This window comes from Falco rusticolus, chromosome 6, assembly GCF_015220075.1.
Source record: "Falco rusticolus isolate bFalRus1 chromosome 6, bFalRus1.pri, whole genome shotgun sequence".
Lineage (NCBI taxonomy): Eukaryota > Metazoa > Chordata > Aves > Falconiformes > Falconidae > Falco > Falco rusticolus.
The window spans coordinates 44,581,271-44,605,518 of NC_051192.1; the positions used below are offsets into that span (position 1 = coordinate 44,581,271).

The 24,248-nt window shown below is 42.3% G+C and overlaps 1 protein-coding gene across 14 annotated transcripts in view; it reads left to right on the forward strand.

Annotated features, from left to right (window-relative positions):
• Nucleotides 1–15,550: 15,550 nt before the first annotated feature.
• Nucleotides 15,551–24,248, forward strand: part of SYNE1 (spectrin repeat containing nuclear envelope protein 1) — a 317,571-nt gene continuing 308,873 nt past the window's right edge. For 10 of the 14 annotated variants that reach the window (XM_037391908.1, XM_037391920.1, XM_037391910.1 and 7 more), the window contains exon 1: nucleotides 15,552–15,591. The gene's annotated coding sequence lies outside the window, so the exon portion shown is untranslated. Of the gene's footprint in view, nucleotides 15,592–24,248 lie in introns of all 14 variants that reach the window. The other 4 variants (XM_037391915.1, XM_037391923.1, XM_037391924.1 and 1 more) reach the window with 2 other exon arrangements.

Sequence of the window (24,248 nt, forward strand, 5' to 3'; positions counted from 1 at the left end):
ACTTCCATATTATCATGTGTACAAAATACAAAATCTAAATGTTTTGTGAGAAAGTCAACAGCAATGAGAAGCATGACAGTTTCTGTCTGGACAGGTTATTCCAGGATGGGAGTTCTCTGTTTTCCTCAGAAACAAACAACTGATAGGGGCAACTGTCAGCAGCAGAAGATTAAGAGATGCTGGACCACCAAAAGTGTTACCTGGGCCATACACCCATAATACTTACCAGCAAGTTGCAGCAAATAGTTTTGAATCAATTGAGGTGATGTGGACATACAATGACTTGCTAAGCAGCAGGCTTTCTCAGATGTTTCAAACTCCCTTTCCATTGTTTAGTCTAACAAAAAAAAAAAAAAAAAAAAAGAAAGAAAAAAAAAAGAAAGAATTGCAAGTTTTTCCAACAGAACTTATCTACAATAATTACAGTGTATCATACAGATGTACAGAGATATCTCTGTATACAGAGATAGAATCATAGAAACATAGAATGGTTTGAGTTGGAAGGGACCTTAGATATCATCTAGCTCCAATCCCCCGGCCATGGACAGAGACACCGTCCACTAGACCAGGCTGCTCAAAGCCCCATCCAACTTGGCCTTGAAAACTTCCAGGGATGGGGCATTCACAGCTGCTCTGGGAAACCTGTGGAATCTTCACCAAAAAGCTAAAGCAAGTTGGTACATCATAAACCTTGTCTTAATTTATTATTTCAAATCTTAGACTAATTTTGTTTCTGTTCATTTTATTTGAGTATACAAGAATTCATTTTCTTGGTAACCCCATCAGTTCTTGTATTCTTCTCTGTTGAGAAGTATCTTTTCCTGAAAACAAAATAATCATAACATGAGATACTCTCATAGGTAAAAATACCCATCACCATCCATTATTATACTGGTAAGTACAACACACTGTCACTTCTGACCGATGGGAAACAGAGGTATGTAGAGGATGAGCTGTCAAAAACATTGGTGATGTGAGTTCAATTCCAATTAAATGAGCAGTCTTTTACTCCTTAAGAAGAGGAACTGTACTCTGTCCTTAAAGGTTTTGAATGTATTGATTAGAGGGGAGGTGCTTTGATTTTGCAACAGCACAAGGCCTAACCCTGAAGAAAGAGTAAGACTTTCAGGGGAAATAAATGTGATGGGTATTATCATGCATTAGAAAAATTGTGAGCAACCAAACTGCAGGTACACAAGGCACTGCCAGCAGGTGAAGAGCCACCTGCTTCCCTGGCCATGTGCAGCCACGGGAGGAGGACTTGGCACCATTGCCAGCCTGCTCCGGTCGTGGCACTTGCTTTTGCTTTTATGCATTATGCATTTTATGCATTTTTTCTTTCCCCATTCATATATAATGGTCCTTCTTCTTTTCTCTGCCCTCCAGTAAAGCCCTGATCGGCTAAATGTTTTCTACTTAACAAAACACTTTTTTTGTGGAGATACTGGATGTATAGAGATTAATTTAGGTGAAACCATTTCTTTCAGCTGGCCAGGGCTCATGGTGATGATGTTTGAGTATGATCAGTAAGCCCTACAACTTGAAACCAGATCTTGGCTACTGTCAATCACTGCCAGACAGAAGTGTCACCACTGTCACTAGAAGCAAAAAAGGAACTCTGTGCCAGAATTTTAAAGCAACTTGCTGAAAACTACTTTTCAGTTTTTCAGTTGCTTACTGTTATTGGCACTTCTTGAGTAAACAGGTGCATATGCTGAATTCTCCTGCATGAACCCACAAATCTTCCTATTTCAAATGTAAGCAGAGTTCGCTGAAAAAAGAAGAAAAAGAGTAGAATGAGCATCCACTGAAACTTTTTCCATCTGGAGATTATGACAGGAAAGATTATGATTTAGACTGGGATTTCCTTTGATTGTTTCATATTTCAGCAGCCTCATATTTGTCCTTGGTTAGTTTTACAGCTCTCCGGATGCATGGAGAAAAACTCAGGAATTTTTGTTCTTTGACCAGTGATGAAAAATGTTCCTGTCTCCCATCAAACTATCCATTTTAAATGCTGATCATAATGTGACAAAAGACAGAGAAACTACAGCTTGAATTTACTGCCTTTAATGACTGACTTCAATCCTCTTCAAGACCAAACAGCAGATTTCTTCAGTTTACCTGACACAGGTTACAGAGCCTACTTCCACGTGCTGTGTCTATCAAAATACACCTTCTGATATGATATGCCTGCTGTGAACGAAAAGAAATATGGCTGCAGTAACATTGTCATCTCAGAAAAGACCTTGCTTTCCAGGAGCATATTAGATGTCACTAATCTTTCTCCAGATTTTTCAGGGAAAGAGTTGTGGGTAGAAAAAGCACGAGCATTTCAGACATTCCATATTTTGGGAGGTGTGAAATCGTAAGGACATCAGATATAAAGAAGGCCCCTCATTGCTAATTATGTACCATTACATGATTGGAAAGGTAATGTCACTGTGCAGAATGTGAATACACTTTGTATTTATTGTAACATGTACAAAATTTTTAGATGCAATGTTCAACTCATAACTCTGAAACCACCTTTTTTCACTAACTTGGAAGTCTTATACAGTCTTACTGAAATGTGACTGAGAATTAAAAAGAGGCAGAGAAGAGCCCTCTCCTTCTGTCAGCCAGTCACTTTCATGTTACTGATCTTTTCCATTAGACTGCTGATACTGAAGACATTTATATGTGTGTGGGAAAGCAAGGGGGAGGGTACACAGCAATATATATTTTATGTTAACACATTTCAGCACTGGTAAAACTTGTGGCCAGAGAGAAAAAAAAAAAAATTGAGCCAGGTTTATACATCTGAAATACTTAAAAGGGGGAGTGGGTCCTGCTGGAAGCAGTCGTGGTAAGTCATGTGGGCAAAAGCCAGTTTTACCATCCCTGCACCGTATTCCCTCAGCTAAGTAATAACTGGGGAGTGTGCTGCTGAGAGCGGATGTTATGGAGCTTATGTGGGTCCAGCTGCACACTGGGGTAATGTGGGTCACCCTTGGGTAAGAGGGTGGGGGCAAAGATGAGCACTTTGAGGCTAACAGAAGCTCAGGAACTTCCTCTCACTGTTTCGCATCCAACAGCTTGCATGGTTTGTTGTGGCAGCCTACTTGGAGCTAGCTGTTTGGACTCTTAACTTGAAAACCCCAGACTCAAATCTTTATTTTATCAGGAGGCTAAATTGTGAGTAAGCATTCCACAACAGAAGAAAAAAAGGTACTGCTGTCGTCTAAGATTTCTTTCCTCACAAGGAGTTGATTAGGTAAAATGGAGGCATAAACTCACCTAGCTTTAACCTTCAAGTTAAAGCCTGATAAATTACTAGAGGACTATATGACATGATTGCTCATTGGGGCAGAGAATTACTCAGGAAGCCAAAAAATCCCTCTTCGTTCTCTGTTCTGCAAATGCATCCTGTGAGCCATTCAGCAGATGAAAATGAAATCCACCAATATGTTTTCCAAAGGATGGAAAAATTTTACCCAATGGCCAAATTTGCCAGTTTTGCACAAATTTACAATCTAGGAAAGAGATTTGCCACTATTCTCTCAGAGTATAGCATTCCCTTGTCTTCAGCTATGATGCCAGAGGTAAAAGGACAGGGCAATTGATCTCAGATTTTTTCTGTCCAGTTTGGCTGCCCTGACCCTCCTGACACCTTCAGTGCTGCAGCATGACATCCAGTAGACTCACCTTAATTTGGATTACCATCCTATTCCTTCTATTGCCCATTAAGAAAGGGACCAAGTAAGGGGAGAGAAAGAAACAACACCCAAGCGCAATTCAGTATGACAACAAAATCATATTTTTACATTCTCGTAGTAACTGAACTGACAGAGCCCTACAGTTGAGCTGTAAATTTTGTATCTAGCTACCAGCATTGGATAAAAAAAAATATCTCTTGCTGTTGTATTCTGTCCTACCTGCTGTTAAAAAAATGGAATGACACAGAATCCATTTTCCCCACTCTTTAGGGTTGTCTGAACTTTTCAATTTCATTGACAAATAATGCTCACAGATATATTTGTTCACACTGAGAGATGCTTTTCTTTCACAGACATAGTTTTCTAGTAAGAGCAGCATGTGTCTTATTTACATTTACAGTGTATGAACTGTTTAGGAGCAGAACTGTATTTGTCCAGAGTTGTCACTTAGAATTTGATGGACTTGACTCATCATGCAGCATTGCCTTATAACAGGTAAAAATATTCCTAATACTCCTGCATGCTATTATTTGCATCAGTGGATCTGCGTGGATGTTCAGTACCTCTGGTGTGTTGCTGTCCCTAGGTGGGCAAAGACTGTTGTCTGTAATCCTTTTGCTGAGTCATAAACTAGGGGTTACCATTGACATGGCCTTCATTTTATCACACAGTCAGACATACTAAGAAACATAGCACACTGGATTCAAGGTATATTTCTGGGATCCATTTTTATATTCATGTTAGCAGAAACAGCTCCCTGCTGACATTTAATTATGTACGCTGGGTAAGAGCCTAATCCAAACACATTGTTGGTAATGAAAATATCCCTACACATTCTGAGATATCATAATAGGTGCAGCATGGGCAGATAAGCATTTAGAAGGTATTTGTATCTCCTGTATATCCAAGATATCTTCAAAAACTGAGCATAGAAGGATGGTAAGAACAAAACTTCTACTGTCCATAAGTTTTCAGTAAGGCTGTTTCCAAAGCTAATTCTTCTATAGATTCCAGTGTTCAAAAAATAATTCTTCAGAGCCACTTTATAACAGGATTTTTCCTAGCCTAATGTATTACACCTGGATCACTTCATTATTTTTTCCAGATCTACATCTGGTCTACCAGGCTAGTCACGAAAAAATAGTCTTTGTGGAATCACACACCACCACAGATATAATTTTTGGTTTGATTTAGTTAGGTTTACTGTGGGTATACTGCTTGATTTCCAGGACTGCATTTGTTTGATAGGTGAACAAATGGAAAATTTTTTTTTCATTTTTCTAGGCAGTTTATGACAGGAAAAAATCTGCTTTCTGAGTCATACCATGGGTAAATGAATAATATGAAGCAAACAACAACAAATATTTGATCATTATGACCCCCTTCATCAGTTTACTAGTACCACAAAAAAAATTCTAGAAAAACAAAACCTTTTCTGAAGTTTAGAGAAAGAGGAAATCCTATGGGGAAGCTTAAGAATGAAGGCATGATGAACAATTGAAGGAAATTGCCTTTCAGTAGTCATGAACGTTTAATCCTCTCTTCCTCCTGACTGACGGGATCACATCATAGTGGCAGAGCATCTATTCCTATAAATCCAACAAGCCTGGAATGCAACTTGTGAGGAAATTAGCTGCACTTGTATTTCCCTGTTACAGTATTTTTTATTTGCCCAAGGAGAATTAAAATGTACATGAAGTCAGAACATTCTGAAGTATATAAAGCCAACATTAATCACCTGGAAGAGTACACAGAATGCCACAATACCTCATTACACTGCAAATAAAGGTTTTGAGGACCATAAAGTCCATGGACAATGCCCTCTATGCCAACTTAGTTTGCTTGGTTTTGCCATTATTTATTATGCTTATTATAGTTTCCCCAAGCCATCGCATATGGCAGTCACAACTCTGTCGTACTTAAGTACTGTACAAACGAATTACAGTGAGACTAGGCAACCAGCAGTCCTGCATTGCTGTGCAAATGATTGTTGCCTGTGCTCTGCAGGAAAACACCATTCTGAAAAGCAAAACTCCAAGCCTTCAGTCATCGATATTTTTTCTTCTGGTGATTTTCTTTGCTCTTCTGCTGAAAGCAGTGATTGAGGCTTAAAGGCATTTCACCTAATGTATGTTTGGCAGGTCTGTCATCCTTGCCTTGCATGTCAAACTCCAGATCACTGGCACAGGCCCATTACAAGATGCCAGCAGAAAGCTGTTTGTCTGTCTCACCTCAGCTTAAGCAGAGAAGTAGCCAAAAGCAAAAGCAGCTACTTGATAATTTTTTTAGTGGGAAAAAGATAAAAGTGTCTGTAGAAGAATGGCTGCAGAAGCATGGCCTTAGAATCTCTGAAGATCTGCACAGTCCAGGCCTGGTATTAGAATAGGCCTGTAATCAGAATTGTACTGAAGTTGCTGTGCTGAAGTTAACAAGAAAGGTAGCCTTGAGCTATTCTTGAATCCCGAGACCAAGTAATTATGTTGTGCCAACAGGCCGTGGCTGTAACAAGCTACAGCTGCTGGGAGGGCAGATGCAAGGCCAAGAAAGATAGGGACCGGTATGGGAAAATAGGGAGTAACAAACTACAAGGCTGAAGCACAGCAACACAGTTAGCTACATGGACAGAATGCTTATTTTAGTCATGATAATTAGGGGTGTGAGAACCGCGCGTGTTTAGAGACTACTAACCAATTATATTTCTGCTTTACGAATATGCATGTGTATCGGTTCTATATAAGTAGTGTTAGAAACTAATAAAGCTGAGCAAGATGCATAACTCATATTGAGCGTCTTCTTGACTCTGGCGAACCCTTCTTCCAGCAAGTGTCCTGGCAAGGAAGCTGTATTTCCCTCAGCACGCTTGCAAGTCCCAGAGAACTTCTTTCCCAAACTAACTACAAGAACTTTGCTCGGATGGATGACCGCAGTAGTCATTCCCCCCTTATATCCCTTCCTTCTTATTGCTGTAAATCTAGACATGTCAGCACACTTCAGAGCCACAAATGTCCGGACCTTTGCCCTCACCCATCTATCCATCCAAGTCATCCCCATCCCAGTCCCCAACCCCTGACAATCCCTGCTACTCTCACTCTCCCAAGCACCCCCCCCACATATCTGTACCTGTAACCTCCATGCTGCTGAGCACCCCAGTCCCTCAGCAAGCTAACCAGAGAACTCCACAGAGAATGGAAATACAATTACTGACCTCTGGAAACTGGTGAATAATTAATTTACCATTTTCTATTACAGGTCATTACTTTTTACTGCTCTCAGATGCCTTGGTATTATGGAGGGTAAGCTTAATTAAACTTGAACTGTAAAGGCCAGGAGTTGTGGACCCAGGCATCCAAGCACAGAGTGACTGCAGAAACTCCAGATCTAGAAAATAATTTACCAGTAAATACAACAAGTTTGATACTGGTTTCATGTACGCTTTCATACATACTTTCAGTTTTACACTGATGAAACTTTCAGTAGAATAACTCCTGATTCATTCTGGAAAAGACCCGGGGACAAGAACTTCTAAGATGTAAGACTTCTGAAGCAGGTTTTTAGCATATAGAGGTCTGCCTTAGTACATTGAACTACACTGACTTACAGTGATGATCTGAACAATTAAAAAGATCGGAAATAAAATTATAAGAGATTGTAAAAATATAAAGGGAACAGACATCTTACAGAAGTGAAGCACACAGTTACAAAAGTAAAGCAGTTAACAATATGACTACTTGATATGGGCCAGTCAAACTTAAGAAAGCAAGCGTTTGATAAGACTAAAATGTGGAATTGAAGAGCACACACCAGAAATGACTGCTGACCCTTTCCGTTAAGATCACCTGATCCTGACCAAAGAGCTCTGGACTGATTAGGAAACAGTCCTAAGGCAGAAATCAGACTGTCATGACAGGGCATGGGTTGAGATTAAAAAAACAGGCAACACTGTGGAGAATTCATTAGCTAGACAACCATCACAAAGGGTAAGGGGAAGCAGTCATAGGGGGATTAATGTCAGCAAGAATGCTTCCACTTTCCAGTTTCGAAGACAAAGATAGTCACATGTCTCTTGAAACAAGTGTGGCCAGTTCTCAGGAATATAGTATGAAAGATTCCTGTTTGGTGATGACAACCTACGTCTGATCTTCAGATAGTATCAGAGAAAATACCCTCTGACTGGCTGATTAATCACTTACTGCCACCTTCTTTCAAAGAACAGTCAATTAACTAAGCAGGCAGACTCTGCATTCCTACTCCTCAGCAACAGAAAGCAAGCTGTTTGGATTTTTCTTGGGGTGGGCTGAGCCGACTGGAGTTGGGCTGGGAATTTTGAGATGAGAGAAGAGAAGATGGATGGAAAGCATTTAATATGGTACTCATCAGAAGACAACAGAAAACAGAAAAATCCCCAGGATTCAGAGAGGATCAACGCTGGGTCCTCCCTAGTTTATTCTGAAGATTACCAGGTGGTTTACCTGTACAGCTGCAAGTTAAGGCATAGATCAGAGGACAGAAGAACCTGGTAGGCTCTGCCTTACATTCAGGACTCACAGTTCAGGTTCAGTTGGATCAGCAGTGGTATTTGTGGGACTACAGAGGGTTCAAGATAGTTGGACCACTGGACACGTTACCTGGTTTATGGTTAAAAGCGTAGCATAGTTTCAGAGCCTTGAACTTAAGCCTATGTTCTGCCAGAAATGTCAAAGCAAAAATGCTCTGGAGCTAGGCAGGGGAAGCTGCAAAACACTGTAAGGGCATAAATCACCAGTGGGCTGCCTGAGCTTGTCTTTCAGCTATCAATCTTAATTTTTGGAGGTCAGAGAGACACAGGAGAAATTTTTATCAAGAGAAGCACTATTCCAAAAGTTTGTTTGTTTGTCCCTCCAAGCACATCACTTAGCAATGATTTGCTCTAGACAGGAAAAAGATACTCACCTGAAGCAGTGAGGTAGCAAGAAAGAGTTCCACTGGGACTTCTTGTCCTAGTGGAGGAGCATATTTACTAGATAATTATTGTGATGAATTTTAACTACATTCTGTGTTGTTGCATTGTAACACCATATATTCCTGAAATAAATGTTCCAGTGCAGAAGAGCACATAGGAAGCATTATTTTTCACACTCTGTATTCTGTAATACTCCTGCTTCTTAAAACTCTTCTTTTAAACATGCATTGTTTTACAAGAGTTGTAAAGCTGTTTTAAACAACACCATCTGAAAAAGAAGTCTCTCTGCTTCAGCTTTTCATAAAAAACACCAAGCTTCTGATTCATTATGTGTTATTTTACAAGACATAGAGTTTCACTCTCCTGAATGAAAATTATCATGATGGGAAACAAGGATGTCTCATGTGAGAATCCTGATTCCCTACAGAAGAAATTCTGGTGCTACCTGTCAACACCAAAAGGTAGAAAATAATATCTGGTAAGAGTAATTGCACAGACATGACAGATTTCTGCTGTGAAAGTTCTTATGAATACCAAGATGATTCTCTTACCTAATGAATTTAAGATATATTCAAAATGAGGTCAGGAAAGACTTTGGATAAATTCTTTCACACACATAAGTACACATTGGCTCAGATGTGTCTTGTCATTTAAAATAGTTAACATATTTACAATATTTTTAACAGTTTTTTTGATATATTTTTGTATCAAGACCAGCACAGAAGTCAGAAAATATAGACTTGGGACTGCAAGCATAATGACAGTGACAGAGATCAGTCACTGCTGTTTGACTGTAGTATTGTACTTCAGGGAAGCAATTATTTTAATTTCTTTACATTTTAAGATAAATTATTTTTCCATTCACACCTTTAAAACTGCAAAGTAAAGAAATGCAATTATTCTGCCTGGTGTTACATCAGAAGAAGGTAATTCACCGAGTTTTTATGACTTTTCCTGTTAAGATATTTGTGCATGTTTGCTTGAGACTGGTGCCAGCTGAAATTCTGCCCTGTGCTGTTTAAAGGCACAGTTGCCAAAGACATCTTGTCTCTATTAGCATGTAAGGAAATTCAAAATACAGTTTTAGCAGCTGAGAGTTTCTTACTGTTCCTGCACCTTTTTAGCCCAGCACTGGAGAACTTTTCGATACAGTCCACAGGGTGGCACTATCCAACCACGTTGCTTTGTACTGCTGGTTCCTGTCAAGTGACTTTACCATGAAATCATACAATCACAGAATCATTCGTTTAGGTTGGAAAAGACCTCCACCATCGTTAACCATTAACCCAGAACTACCAAGATCATGTTCGACTGAATTTTTAAGCAGATTTTTTTTCCTTTTTCTAAGATAAAGCATTGTTTAAAAAAAGTTAGGTTATGTGTTTAAAGACTTAACACACAGGAGCCTGGAGGCACAAGAGTAGGTGAAGGAGTGTGGGGAAATATGGGGATAAGGAGATAAAAAAAAAGTATGCCCTGGCTTCTTGTTAAACTCCATTTCTAGGGGTTTTCCTGGGTGAGGGGCTCCCTATCCTGTGTGCAGAGGTGTGTACAGCAGCTGGACCATGGGGGGTGGTGGCCCATGCATCTCTGCTGCCAGCACTGGGAGTGACTGGAGGGTATGTGGCATGCATGGGCATGAATGCCAATGCCTGTGATCACTAACACACATCAAACTCCATCAGCCAGAAAGCAGGATAAGAAGCTGAAGCTAAATATTGACGTGTTTGTAATACTGGAAAGACCATGGGTCTGAGAGTTGGCTAGTGGAGGGACCAGGAGGTCCAGGCCAGCTGCTTGGGGGAATAAGATCTGGTAGGGCCATAGGTCTGGACCAGCTGCAGGAGAGATGTCTGCACTGGAGAGTTGTCTGTGTGATGGGCAAGTAGGAGAGGCAAGGAGCCCAGGGTCAGCTGCTGGAGAGACCAAACGGCTCAAGCAAGGCCATAGGGATGGTGGAGTGAGGCGGGAATGTGTGTACGTGGATGTTCCAGAGCACGGGAACAGGCTGCCCAGAGAGTCTGTGGAGTTTCCTTCTCTGGAGACATTCAAAACCCACCTGGACATGACTCTGTGCAACCTGCTGTAGGTGAACCTGCTTTAGCAGGCGGTTGGACTAGGTGATCTCCAGAGGTGCCTTCCAACCATGACCGTTCTGTGTGTGTGGGCGTGTACACGCGCATGTGTGTGTAAGCAGGTCTGTACCAGCAGGTGCAGCAGGGCTTGGTCGTCAGGAGCTGTCATGCCCAGGTGCCGGCAGCAGGGAAGACTGGGATCCAGGGGCCAGGCACTGTCTCAATTGAGTCAGCTACTGGTGGGATCCACACTTTGTGGATGTGTATATTTCACATCGATTACCCGCTAACAAGCTTTCACCCTGATAAGACAGGAGGGAAACAGGATCAGGCCAGTCTTGTCATTAGTGTCTGCATGAGCACTTTATTTCTGGTCCCTGCTGAACTGTGCATGCAGCCAGATGTATATATGTGTATGTCTGTGGTGAGTATATGCACCTTTTGGGAGTACACACTTAGACTTGCAGCTGGCTGGATGTGGGCCTGTGGATCTGTGACAGTCTTGCTGCTATTCAGCTCATGGATTTGGCAGCTCCTAACAGAACGTATATGATTTTTAAATCAGTATTACTTCTGCTTGCTTATGACCTTTAAATAATAACCTTTCAGTCTTCTTTTAAATTATATCGGGGTATCCACTTTACATTCATGTTTAGGAGTTTGCAGTTTTAGAAGTGTTTTCCAATTTAGTGTAGCATATGAGGAATAAATGAGAAAAAATTGGCACAGGAATAGATTTCAAATAGATATAACGAGTTTCCTGACAATAATGAGGTGACTAAGATTAGAAAGAAATGCCATTTATTTTAGCTCGACTCTTGCCATATGCTAGACTGAGCTCATTCTGTAAATTTACAGATCTTTAAATACTAATTAGGCATCTCTAAGCTGTTAGAAGTTTGATAACTTCACTTACAAGTCCATATCGTATACCATGGTATTATATACTTGTTTTGGAGATGATTTCCCACCCACACCCCGCCCCCCCCCCCCCCCCCGAATTCTTTTCTGCTCCCACTTCCCTTTTGTGTAATCTCATTCTGTTACTTTCATTCATTTCAGCACAATGCAAGGGAAATTAAATGGTTTGTTTCCATACTTCATGTAATTCAGTATAATTCATGTTAGAGGGGACATATTCTCTGGCTTCTAATTGTATCTTTAATTTATTGTCAAAGTTTGTTCACCCAAGTTTTGTTACATTTAAATATAAAACATAAACACATACAAATATATCTATATAAAATATGCAAAACTTTTCTGTAGAAAAATTTGTACAGTTATACAGCTTACACATTTACACTTGATTCAGTGCATGAAACGGAGATGCAGAACCGCGCCCATCACCCATGAGGTGTGTGGCAATGTTTTAAGGTTGCACGTTGGTACTGTGTGGCAGTTTAGGACAGGAAGGAAGTGGCAATTACTGCTTGCTGCAAAACCTGCAGACAAAAGGGTATGCTCTGTTGCTCAAACCAGCCTCAATGTTCATGAGTCGCAGCAAAAGGACTTGAAAGATATCAAGAGACCTAAAGAGATATCCTGTTCTGCACCCCGACAAAATCAAGAAAATAGAAATGCTTTCCAGGAAGATGCTTGTCTAGTCTGTACTTTAAAATCTCCTGATGTGAATTTCACTTCCTTCTTACAGTATGTGGTGTAAAGCTTTATTTCCTCCTAAGATTCTCATATGACAATCTCACCTGCTGCCAGGTAGGCACATTACTTCTTGTCCTATGCACTGTGGGCACTGAGAAGGGATTATTCCCTTCCACTTGTAGTGCCCCTTTATGGTTTTGAATGCTTTTATACATCCCGTCACTTTCTAGTCTCTAGATTAAACAGCTGTTTCAGTCCTTCTTTTTGGACTGTGTCTTTTAGACCTTCCGCCATTCTCACAGCTGTTCTCTGGATTGTATCTACTCAGTTTAGATCTTTCTTGAAGTCTGGCGATCAGAATTGGATCAAGCACAGAGTGATTCAACAGTGAGGCAAACCAACACATTACTTTACCTCCTTTAAAGGCAGCATTTCTCTGCTGATAGAGTGCCCTGAATTCTTCAGTGCCAAAGACCTCACTCATGTCTCAGCTAAAAGCAGCAGCTCTCAGTGGTGCTGTGTTGTCCGGAGCCAGCACTGGTGATACTGGCTGTATTTCCTTGCAGTTTGTAATGGCTCACCACATTACTCAGAACATGGGGTTAAAGGAGGGACACTGCCCTTTGGTACCTGCCTGGACTTCTCTACCAGGGCACTTCATCTGGCTGCCACCTGTCCTTACCTGAGGCCTTCTTACCTGAGTGCTCTTGGAAGTGTGCTGCACACTAAGTAATACACTTTGGACACAGTAAGAGGCCTCTAATTACCTAAGTTACTAGACTTCTTTTTATTTTCTTTCTTGTCTCTACAGTGGAAGTAATTTTCTTGCTCTAATCAATGACAACATCTAGTAAAGAATCCTCAGTTAATATGACCTTTTAACGTTAAGCATGTTTAACATCATAGTGGAATCAAGTATATGCTTAGAATAAGGATGTCATTAATTTTAAATTAATCAAAATATCTGAATATGTTTCTAGCTTTTCCTTTTCCCAAATTCCCAGACATGATGACAGAGCATGCATGGGAAGTAAGGTGACCCCTTGCCAGAACTCCTTTATATTAGCAGATATAATCCCCTTTCCTTCCAGAAGGCCAATCTACAAGCAACCTAGTAGCAACAGCTTCAGTTTGTGATTTGCTAACAATTAAAAGCAAAACATGAAAAGTAATGGTGATGAACTGTAGTGCATTGTCCCTAGGATAGTGAAAACAATTTTTTTCTAACAAAAAAATCTGGATAAGTGCATGAAGCTTTCAACAGCTACCACCTTAATTTGGAATATATTTTTTATACAAGGAGGACTCCAGCTCTGCCCACAGCTGGAGTTGATTATTTGGTATAAGAACAAACAGGATGAACTGGTGTGACATTATATTCTTGTGTAATACACAGAGAGGAAGAGATTTGAATAAGCCACATCTTATTTTCTACATATTAAACTCAAAATAACTATACAGAAATCAGTAAGGTCTCTGTGGGATTCCTGCTATAACTGACAGGCAGAATATACCTCAATCATTTTAGCTGAAGATTTAAAGTGCAGCATATAGTGCTTCAGTTTAAAGAACGAAGGAGACTTACACTAGCACATACTTTGCTAATTGCTTCAAATGATAGTACTGTTATCATATGAAGTCTGAGCTTTTGTAGTGAAGACGCTCTTTCCTATGTTAATACTCTTACTCTGAACCTAGTAAGGTAAAATAAAATGCCATTTTCTAAAAGAGACAGGAAAGTAAGGAATTTATTCAGCAAAAAGATGTACGTGGAAAGGGGAAACCCAGAAGCATGTCAGCAGCCACTTCCTTTGCCATCTTTGATGCTGCAGCTGGCATGGGCTAAGACAAAGCAGCAGGACAAACGCTAGAGGTACGAAAGCATTGGATGAAAAAGGCTTCACTGTTCCCCTCCTGAGCAAAAAAACCCCAACAAACAAAACCAAAACAGAAGACAGAAAACCCTCAAGAGGAGGAAAATTTCAGGTCCAGTATGCCTGGCTGCACTCATTGTCAGGAAGAGAGAATTTTTGTGGATGGCTGGAGGTGACCTAGATACATACACCCCAGTTTCACAAGAAACCTTGCTGTAGCTCCTGGTATGTCTGCTTCTTCCACATACCTGGCTCCAAGCGTGTGATCTGTAACTGTGTATTGTGTCGGGACAGGTGCTATAAGTCTTCATATGTCAAGGGTAGCGCCCATGCTTACATGAGTAGTGCTAAAGGAAGGGATGATGCTGGGTAACCTCTGCTGCCGAACCCAGACTTCATCCCTCCACTCAGTAAATACCCTGCGCGCTAATGCTGTAGAAGCACTGCAGCACTGCCAGAAAAGATGAAAACTAAGAGGTACGTCGGCACCGTTTCTCCCAACTTCTCTCTTTCAGCTCTGGATGCGTGGTTTTCTTTCCCAATGATACAGAGCAGAGATGAGCCATCTCTCCAGCAGGAAATCCCCCCCTGCCTCCCGCACCAAGCTAGCTTTGCCCGTGACCGTAACACCGAAGGAGGGAAAAAGCATAACCAGCTCCCGGGGGTTGCGCAGTGTCATTTGAAGAGGCGGAGCGGCAGGTGACACCGGTGGCACAGGCGGTCCGAGCGCAGGGGCGGCGGAGCCCCCCGCCAGCCCCCTCCCGTGCTGCCGGCCCCGCTGATGTTACGTAACCGCCGGTGGCCCGGTTTGCGCGTGCAGCTCCCCGCCCGGCGCGCGGTGATGCGCTGGAGCCTCCGCCGAAGGTAATGCCCTGCCGAACGCCGCGCAGGGCGGCGATAATCGCAGTGGTGTGTGCTGAGAGTAATCGGCAGTGACAGCTCCACACCGCCATTTCCCCAAGTCTTTTGGCTACTCGCCAGAGCGCGTTTCGGGGGGCGCCAGACTCGGCGCTGAGGCCGCTGCACCACCACCACCGCCGGTTGCCCGGTACGGCGGCCAAAGCAGCCGCCCCCGGACAAGCTGCCCCGGCCTTGCTGCAGCCGCGGCGGGGCGGGGCGGGGCGCGGCCCCCCACGGTGCGCCAGGGACAGCGGGCTCCGGGGCACGGCGGGGGGTGCCCGGCGGCGGCGGGGAGGAGGGACAGCGCGGCCGCGGCTGGGGACCGCCGCAAGGGCACGGCTCCCGCGTCCGCGCCTGGCTCGCCGCCTTCTCCCAACCCCCGCACCTGCTTCCGCGCCGCGGGCCGGCGGGCGGGGCGGGGCGGGGCGGGGCGTTGCGTTGTGCGCGGTAACCAGGGCGCCGCCGGGCGCAGCGAGGCGCGGAGCGGCGCGGTACGGCGGGCGGAGGTAGGGAGCGGCGGCGGCGGCGGCGGCGGCGGCGGCGGCGGCGGCGCAGGGCCGGGGCGGGGGCCGGGGGCGCGGCGCGGGGCTCCCTGGGGCTGGGGGCGTTCGGCGGGGGCCACCGCCTCGGGGAGCCCAGGGTTGAGGCCGCGGGTCGCTGGACCACGGCCAGGAACGGGGACCCCCCGTGGGGCAGCATCTCCCGGGCGCCTCCTCCTCCTCCTCTTCAGCGCCAAACTAGCCTTGAGGTCAACCCCAAACTCGCCGCCGTGATCGCCGAGTTCTCCGTTTTCCCGGGTGGATTTGAGTTTTTGCCCTTTCTGAGTGCGCGGGTCGAGGATGCCGGCGGGGGCTGCGGCGCGCCACCGGGGCGCACTGTGTGCTGCAGAGTCCCTGTCCCTGTGCTCAGTCACACGCCGCAGGCCAGCAGGACTTGGTCGCCGTGGATGATGTGGCCGCTCACACGGGCTCGCCAGATGCCCGGTTTGCGGCTGGGTTGCCTGCGGTGATGGTGCAGAAAAGACAAGTGCACCGCAACAAAGATGCATGGGGCCCGTATGCTCCCGGTGTGTGTGGTAACTCCCCAGAGGTCAGACCTGCTGAAATACTCACTGCAAGGCTGTTACTAGCCTTTCAGCAACCATATTTTCAACCATGTTCGTGCGGGGGGAAAGTGCTTGTAGTGGCTATTAGTAATCTGCTGTAATAGACCAAATTTTGCAGACTGCTGAGGAATTACTTATGTAAATAATCTGCTTGATGCTGAGGGAAACTCCAGTGCTTATCACCTTGTGGGATTTTTACCTATGTAGCTTGTAGGGAAATAGTATGTGGTGTTTCTGGCTGCCTGCCAGCACTTTTCAAGTGCTGAGCCTGTTGAAAGACTCTTAGCAGGCACACGCTTTTCTGTAGTAGTAGTGGAGATGGACTGTCTGCTTTCTGTGATCTCTGATAATTATTTTAATGATTCTTGTGTGCACTTTAACACTTAAACAGATCCTAAGCTATAGATGCTGATGAGCTACGTTAAAATATTGCTACTGGACAGAGAGTATCAGGGTGCTGTGTTATTTTAACTGGTAAACAGGAGCGCTTTTTTGTTTGTTGTACTACGTTTCGTGTGCTGAATGACATGACAAAACAAGTTTATGAGGTACAGTGTCAATGACTGTAGAGTTACTTTTTGCTGGTAGGAGTCCATATCCATAGGCTGTTTCACATAGTCCTTAAAGCACTGCAGTTTCCCCAGGCAAAGGGAGCTCTCCAGAATGAGCATGGTGCTGCATGTTGGAGTGGTTCAGTTCTCGTCTTTGCAAACTCTGCTAGATGTGAAAGCAGAAGTAATAGTCTCTCCACTTCCCTCCTGTTTTTTTAATTCCTGTTCATAGTGCCTGGGTTGGTTGGTTTGTTTAATATTACCTTCAGAGATTATATATGTCAATGGCAATTCTGTGTTGCTGAGTATGAAATGCCAATGGGTAAGTATGAATAACTGATGAGCCCGAATAAATTTCAGACTACTTTTTAAAAAAGTTGTTCTATTTTTAATTTAAGTAACTGTGATAAGTACCAGTAGTTATTTGGACTGCTGCATTCAATACAGACCCAAGAATGTTGTATGTCTGTGTACCTTCCTGCAGCATTACTGTCTATTAAATATGAGAATTGTCAAAGGATTTTTTTTGTACTTTGGGAACTTTGGAGCCATTTGTGAACTTCACTAGAGCCATGCTGAGTTACACAGCCTGCCAGCGAGTACACTGCTCAAAGAAACTTAACACTTTGATACTGGGTCAGGGAGAGCAGAGGCACGCAGGGAAGGAGAAGCAGCAACTCCGTTAGTATTTAAATGCATTTGGGGAGGAGGTCAGAGTGCCTGGCCCTGAGGAGGATCTTGCTGGGTGAGGCACTGAACAAGGTGTGAATTCCTGGAGAACTTCCAGGGTCAACACAGTGAGAGTGATTGCTGCAGGTCTATGGAGCTTCAGTGGATGAGTCCTGAAGAGACGTACACATTCACCCTTTGGACATGCATCACATTAACCAGTCTCAGTTATGCTTTGTTAAAGGAAGTCAGTTGTGACTCAGTATTTTTTTTCCTAATGTTATCTGTAGTTCCTCAGAAAGTACATACATCAAACAAAATCAAGTATTTTCATACTTCCTCGTTACCATGGCTAGTGACAAAACTTTAGAGCTCTTGTGTCTCCTTAGAGGTCACAGAAATAGCAGCAGCTATGTACCTCTGAAGCAAGTGAACTTTTGCCTTTGTTTCACTCAAAGGCACAGATTTAATGGGGAAAACAGGTGCTTCTGCTTTCCCATTCATATGGCAGCTGTGTCTGCCCCATGCTCACAAAATTACACTTCAGTTAAGCTTTCTTGCTTGGGAGCTGTGCAGGAGTACTAAAGAATTGACGCTTCCTTGCTTATCTCAAGCTCAGTTTGACCTACCCTTTCCTGAGATGTGTGTTTTTCTGCTATAGGTTATATTATGACATAGAAATCCTAGGTGCTGTACCAGTATTAAAACAGAAAAATCAGAATAGCTCTCCTACCATTAACCACCTTACACATTATATCCAGACTTCACTCTGTCCTATTTGCTTGTGTATTGTGACCTCTGATCTTAATCTTGGCCCCTTTTTGTCTGCGCAGATAGTAAGCTCTTTGAAGCAAGGATTATATCCCCTGTTTGTAGAAGGTAATGAGCTACTGATCCATCTTCTGCTATTACCAGCATCTATATAAACTATAATATATTCCTGCAGAATTTCAATAGCGGGATTACTAAACTGTAGTATACACTAAATTTAATTTTTCACATCAGAGAGTGAATGACATTTCTTTGAATATATCTAACAATGCATGCAATACGTGTTCTTCCCAATTTTTCTAAAAAATAGTTAGTCTCTGTCTTCTGTTTCCTCCTAGAACACTCTGCATTTTTTGTACCATTGGAATTACAGCTTTCAAGACAAGAACCAGAGTTTCAAACCACTGGATTTTTGCCCAGCCTCTATAAAACCTAATAGAAAGTAGAAAATAAAATGTTCATTTGCTGAAATGTAAATACATACATAGGCAGGTGCATGACTAGGTTCCTACAAATGATTTTTAAATACTAAAGTTACAGGTAAAGCATAGAAAAATTGTGTTCCATATATGCCACAGATTTAAATGTCAGATGTGCAAATTACTTGAATCTTGCAAATTATTAGGTGTGGTTGCAGACCCTCAGCCTTCTGCAAAACAAAGAACTTTTGTTCAGCCCCAAACAATGCTGAAGCATACCTAGAGGGACCAAAATACTCTGGAGCTCGAGAAGGGTTCCAGACTTCTCTCTCTTTTCCTCCCCATGCTCCCCAAGAAAACCAAATTTCAATGCCTCCAGGTAACTACTGCGCATCAGGTCACTTTGGGCTTGGATCGCCAGTGGGAACATCTTGTTTCAGTGTTCCTGTTTCAATGTGTTCCTTGTCAAAGATTGTAATCTGTCTCTTCTTCCACCTTTTTCTATTCAAAAGCAATCCACACAGTAGAGAAAGGAAGCACAGAGTGACTGTGTTGGGATTCAACTATTACAAACACCTGTCAGAGCCAAAATTGCATTTTCCATGATCTTATGTGGTGCACAGTTATGCATGACCCATTTGACTTGGGAAAGTTCCAGTATGCACTGACTTGTGCTACATCGGGATTAAGTGAACAACTACAGATTTGCAACTCAACCATCTGTAACAATTACCAAAGGGACTCTTGGCCTGATTTTGGAATCGGACTGTTGGCCTGGATTTTGGAAGACCAGTGAGGAGGTACTGCATTTTCTTTGAAGATAGCATAAGAATAATTTTGGATCACTCTACCCCACTTCTTATTCCCACCTCCTGATTTTAGTATCTTCAGTAGGCATTACCAGCAGCTTGACAGATTTATTCAAATTAGTTTACAAATGGATTCTTAATTAATCAGCTAGAAGTTTTCAGTATTCTGGGATGAACTTTATCAAGTTTTTTTCTACGTTTAACTTTGATTTTATTTCAGATGGTGCTGTTTCCTTTTCTGTTGTGCCTCAGTGGAAAAATCAGTGTAATACTGACTAAGGCAAATGAATCTCCACTTGATCTTATTTTCTGCTTTCTTTTTACTTATCTGGCTAAGAACCATTTGCTTGCTGTCTTTAATTCCTTAGTCTAACTCAGCTGGTCTTCCAGGAAATCTCTCTTTGTCCCTGTAGACCGTACACACTATGACAAAGCTCTTCTCATCCTTTTTTTGCTGCCCACTTATTCCCAGCTGATGGCTTTTCCAATTATGTCTGGAGCAGCTTTATTCTGCATAGGTGTACAGTTACTGGACCTTAAAGAAATCCCCAGCCTGCTTTACAGGGGAGAGACTGGGGTCTTCAGTCTAGTTGACTTCTGTAACTGGTTTCCCTTTTATTTTATTTTTTTTTTAAGCACTGTCTCTTTAGATGATCTCCTGACCTGCTTATGTACTTTGGGTTATTCTTCTAATAGTTTGGACTATATTAATCTCTTCCTTAGTCAGAGCTATTTTCTATGATTAGCCTCTTTTTCCCCCTCACTACTAACTAAACTCCAACTGGTTAAAATAGCTGGTTCTGTGATTATTTGATCTTTAAAAATTCCGTTATGACCTCCAGAAAATTCTAGTTTCTACCTCTCTGTGAATCATTTATTCCTGATTGACATGAGGATCACGACTGTCTCATGGAATTGCGTCCATTCCAGCAGCATCTATCACTCTGGCAGCGTTTCCAAGACCTCTTATGTTTCAGAAACAGAACCTGTGCGTCAAAGTGGACTTCTAGCACTACAGCAGTAAACCATGCTCGGAAATTCTCTCCTGGAAATGTTTTTTGATTTGATTGGTTCTGTACTGCTGTTTCTTACCGTGGAAGTCTGCCTCTTCGTTAACATAATGGCAGCCTAGCACTGGACCTTATTTCTGTTGTTCCTGACATTCTGTTCAGTTCATGTGCTATAGTTAGTTCAATTATTCCACTGTATTTCTTTCATCTGTGTAACATTTGAAAATTACTTTTAGCTGCAGGAGTTCCTTGAATTTATTACTCTGTTTTTTGTCCTCTCAACTACCTCTTTTTAATGTATCCCAGATTAGAAACAGTCCCTTTGCTGCCTGCCACCTGTCTATTTCTTGCTCATATCAGTATCTTTACTTATTTATCTGTGTTTATCTTTCATTGTCTGGAGCTTCTTTATCCATTGCTGCTATAATGGGAGATTACAGAAGTCTAAAACTCTATTTTCAGGTACAACCCTGTTTTCACAACAGTAACAGTCTTTCCCAGGCTGCTGTGTGGGGCATCAACCTGGTGTAGTGGGAATCTACAATTTGTGCCAATGTGAGGGACAGTCAGATTTTTTTACCCTTTTTTTGATCAGGTTTTTCTTCAGCCATTATTGCACATCTTATATGTTGTCTGTACCTAGCAGATGTCTCTCTTTTTCTGGAACCATGATGCTGACAGGCCTGTCTGTCTTCCTTTAATATGTTTTTTAAACTTTAAGAACTGAAAAATAAAATACAACCTGGTCTTGCCAGTGATACTTTGGGTTTACCAATGAAAGGAAAATACATTCTTTTTTTTTTTAATTGCAGATAAATCAAAGCATTTCGGACGACAATGAAAAAATGGCAGTTACGCTAGGGGCCCAGAAGAGTTAAATCATAATAGATCTAGTGTTTTTCTTATCTCTTCCATAGAACAGACATCCTACTTTTCTGGCACTTGAATAGAGGAACAATGCAATCCAGAGAATTGTAAACTGCATATTACTATAGCAGATTACTAGGCCTAATTGTTTTTACATGAGAGAAGATCACTTTTCCTCTTTTCATCTAAAAACACAGTACAGGGATATCAATATAAGAAAATGATGTTAGTGTAACTTTATCCATTAAATTCATTGAAGTGGCAGATGTAAAAAAAAAAAATATCTAATTTCTATGCAAAAATTTCACTCATGTATTCATTCCCTGTATGTTCAGACCAAAAAATTAATAATAATGAATAATCACTTGTTGAATGCTAAAGCAGGGGCTAGCTCATATAGTCCTTCAGGTTTATTTCAGGCTAAGATTTATGAGATTTAAGCCATATACCTTTTTAAAAACCTGTGCATTTTGAAAACATGTCCATCTGAAGATATATCTTTGTGTCTGGCACTGAAATGAAAAATTCATTCCGTTTATTACAAATGATTTTGTGAAACAGCTATGAGAATATTTAAGATGTTAATATTTACAAATCTAGAAAAAATACAATTGCCCAGTAGGAAAAATAAATCTTTTATGGCAGATTTAACTATATGTAACAAATCTAACTATTTCTAGAAAGCAGAAGAAATTTCCCCTCTGCATTACGTGGAATAGCTGACTGCGCATGTAGGTTTTCTTGTTCTCTGAAGCTTTAGATATTGGTAAGAAGGGTGCGTGAAGCTTCATTTCATCTATTCCGCTGATGTCTGTGCTCTGAGCTGTGGTTTTCTGCCTGTGGAGGTAACTGCACATGAGCCTTTCCTTCCCACCTGCTAACTTAGTGTCATCTTTAAATGAGTTAATTCCCACTGCTTGCAAAGGAGCTTTTGAATAAGGAGCCATATTTAGAACTGGAGATTCTTCTTATACAGCATATAATTTAACATCAGCTAGATAAATTATTAATTGCAAGTCTGCCATTTATTGCTGCACAGTGACTCAGCCTGCTGTATGAGTAGATAGAAGATATATCTTCATTACAGTTTCCCAGACACTTTTAACTTGGAGTTGGATCAGCATCTTCCACAGCTCTTCTAAATCTGTTCATGTACAGATGATTTACACCAGCTCTGTCATGGTGTGAGTGGGCTGGTATTCTGATATTACGGCTGCTGTTAGCCAAAAAGCAGTCAGACAAGGCATTTTTAATACCCCTTTTCTCTGCCCAACAATTAGTCTAGCAGCTTGCTATTGAAAGTCACTGTACCTTGCTTATGGGACTGCTCAAAATGTTAGCAGTGTTACTGCTGCAGAAACAAGGCTTCATGTAACCCACGTTGTCACAGACATTTCTGGTTTGGATGGGGCTAGACAACCTGATGTTTCACTTAAATATTGCAAAGGATGCAAAGTTCACCAAGCTGGCATACGTGGGCGTGAGCAACAGAAAACCTCCTGAGGCTCCCTGTCCATGTCAGGAGCTGTTTGGTGTCTGTGGTGGAAGAGAGCTCTGGCTGCCGATGCTCTGTGCAGCCATTCAGCAGCGCTGGGGACCATCAGGCCCAGCCAGTGTCGCAGCTGAGAAGTGTGACGGTGGCACCTTCTCATGCCTAGCTGTCGCAAGGGTGAGGCTTCCTAGCTGCCAGGGTGCCTTCCCACCTTTGGGAAGCAGTGACTGATACGCACAGTCTCTGCGCACCCCAAGAAGGGTGCGGGGCAAAGCCTGGAAGGTGGAAAGGGGGCAGGGAGGAGGCCCCTGAAGGATAGGGCAGGCATGTATGGGAAGAGAGCAGGGATATGAGTGTCTGGATGTCTTGCGCAAAAGCGTAGATGTGCAAAAGTAATCTGGCTGGCGTAGGTACCAGTCTGGCCGTGGCCATGCATGTGGGTGGGCTTCACAGGCTGTTCTGCACCTTGACCCATTGGAAAGGTGCTTCCCTCCACTCCCCTAATTTAAAGCCAGTATGAGTCAGCTGACCTGAGCAGCGCTTATGTATCCAAAATACAAAGTAAACATACAATAAAAACAGTGGTAAGAGGGAAAGCAGGTTTTTCCTTGGGTCAGGCAGGATTTGAAGGGTCAGAAAAGCAAATGCTGAAATTTCATTTCCTCTGGCAGCACTTACATGTTGACACAGCTCCTTTGGGACGGTTCAGTGTGCCTAAAGCTGTGCAGCCTGAAGGCTTGCCTACATGATGTTGGGGGACTCTAGTCTCTGACAGACCTTGGAGCCAGGCAAAGAGGGAGTGCATAGCACCAACAAACCCTCTTGTACTTCTGATATGGATCAACTGCATGTCATCTTGAATTTGGGATGCACCTAGTGTGTGTAGTACGAATCCAGTTATTCTTGGTGTCTAAATGCTCAGTTCTTTCTTAACAGGGAAATAGGTGCATACATATACAATACGTACTTGTTCCTCAGAAGATAAGATGTTATTGATAACATAATTTGAATAATCTGATTTTATTTTTTAGACCAGCTTTATAGTCACATAGATTTATTATTGTTACGCTAGTGTTAAGTTCATGTAGTAGTTCTAGTTCGCAGCTTTTGATGTTAAATGACCAAAAATACAACATCGTCATACACTAGAGAAGTGAATGCACATACAATTTTATTTAATAATTACGTATACGAATCTCAGTATTTCAGATTAGAGCACATAGTCTAGTGGAGTTGGGGATTATCCTGATCAATAAGTTACTATTATGTGTACCTTCCTAGCTTGGTGAAATAGAACAACAGTTGTACGGCTCTTGGATTTTACAAGTGGTTTAATTTTTCCTCCTTTATACCTAATATTATTTATGTTAAGAAGTATTACTTTTAATATGTATAATATTATTGTTATTTCTAAAACAACATCCACAAGCATCCTCAGGAAAGCATTGATGTCTGGTGCATTGCCAGTTG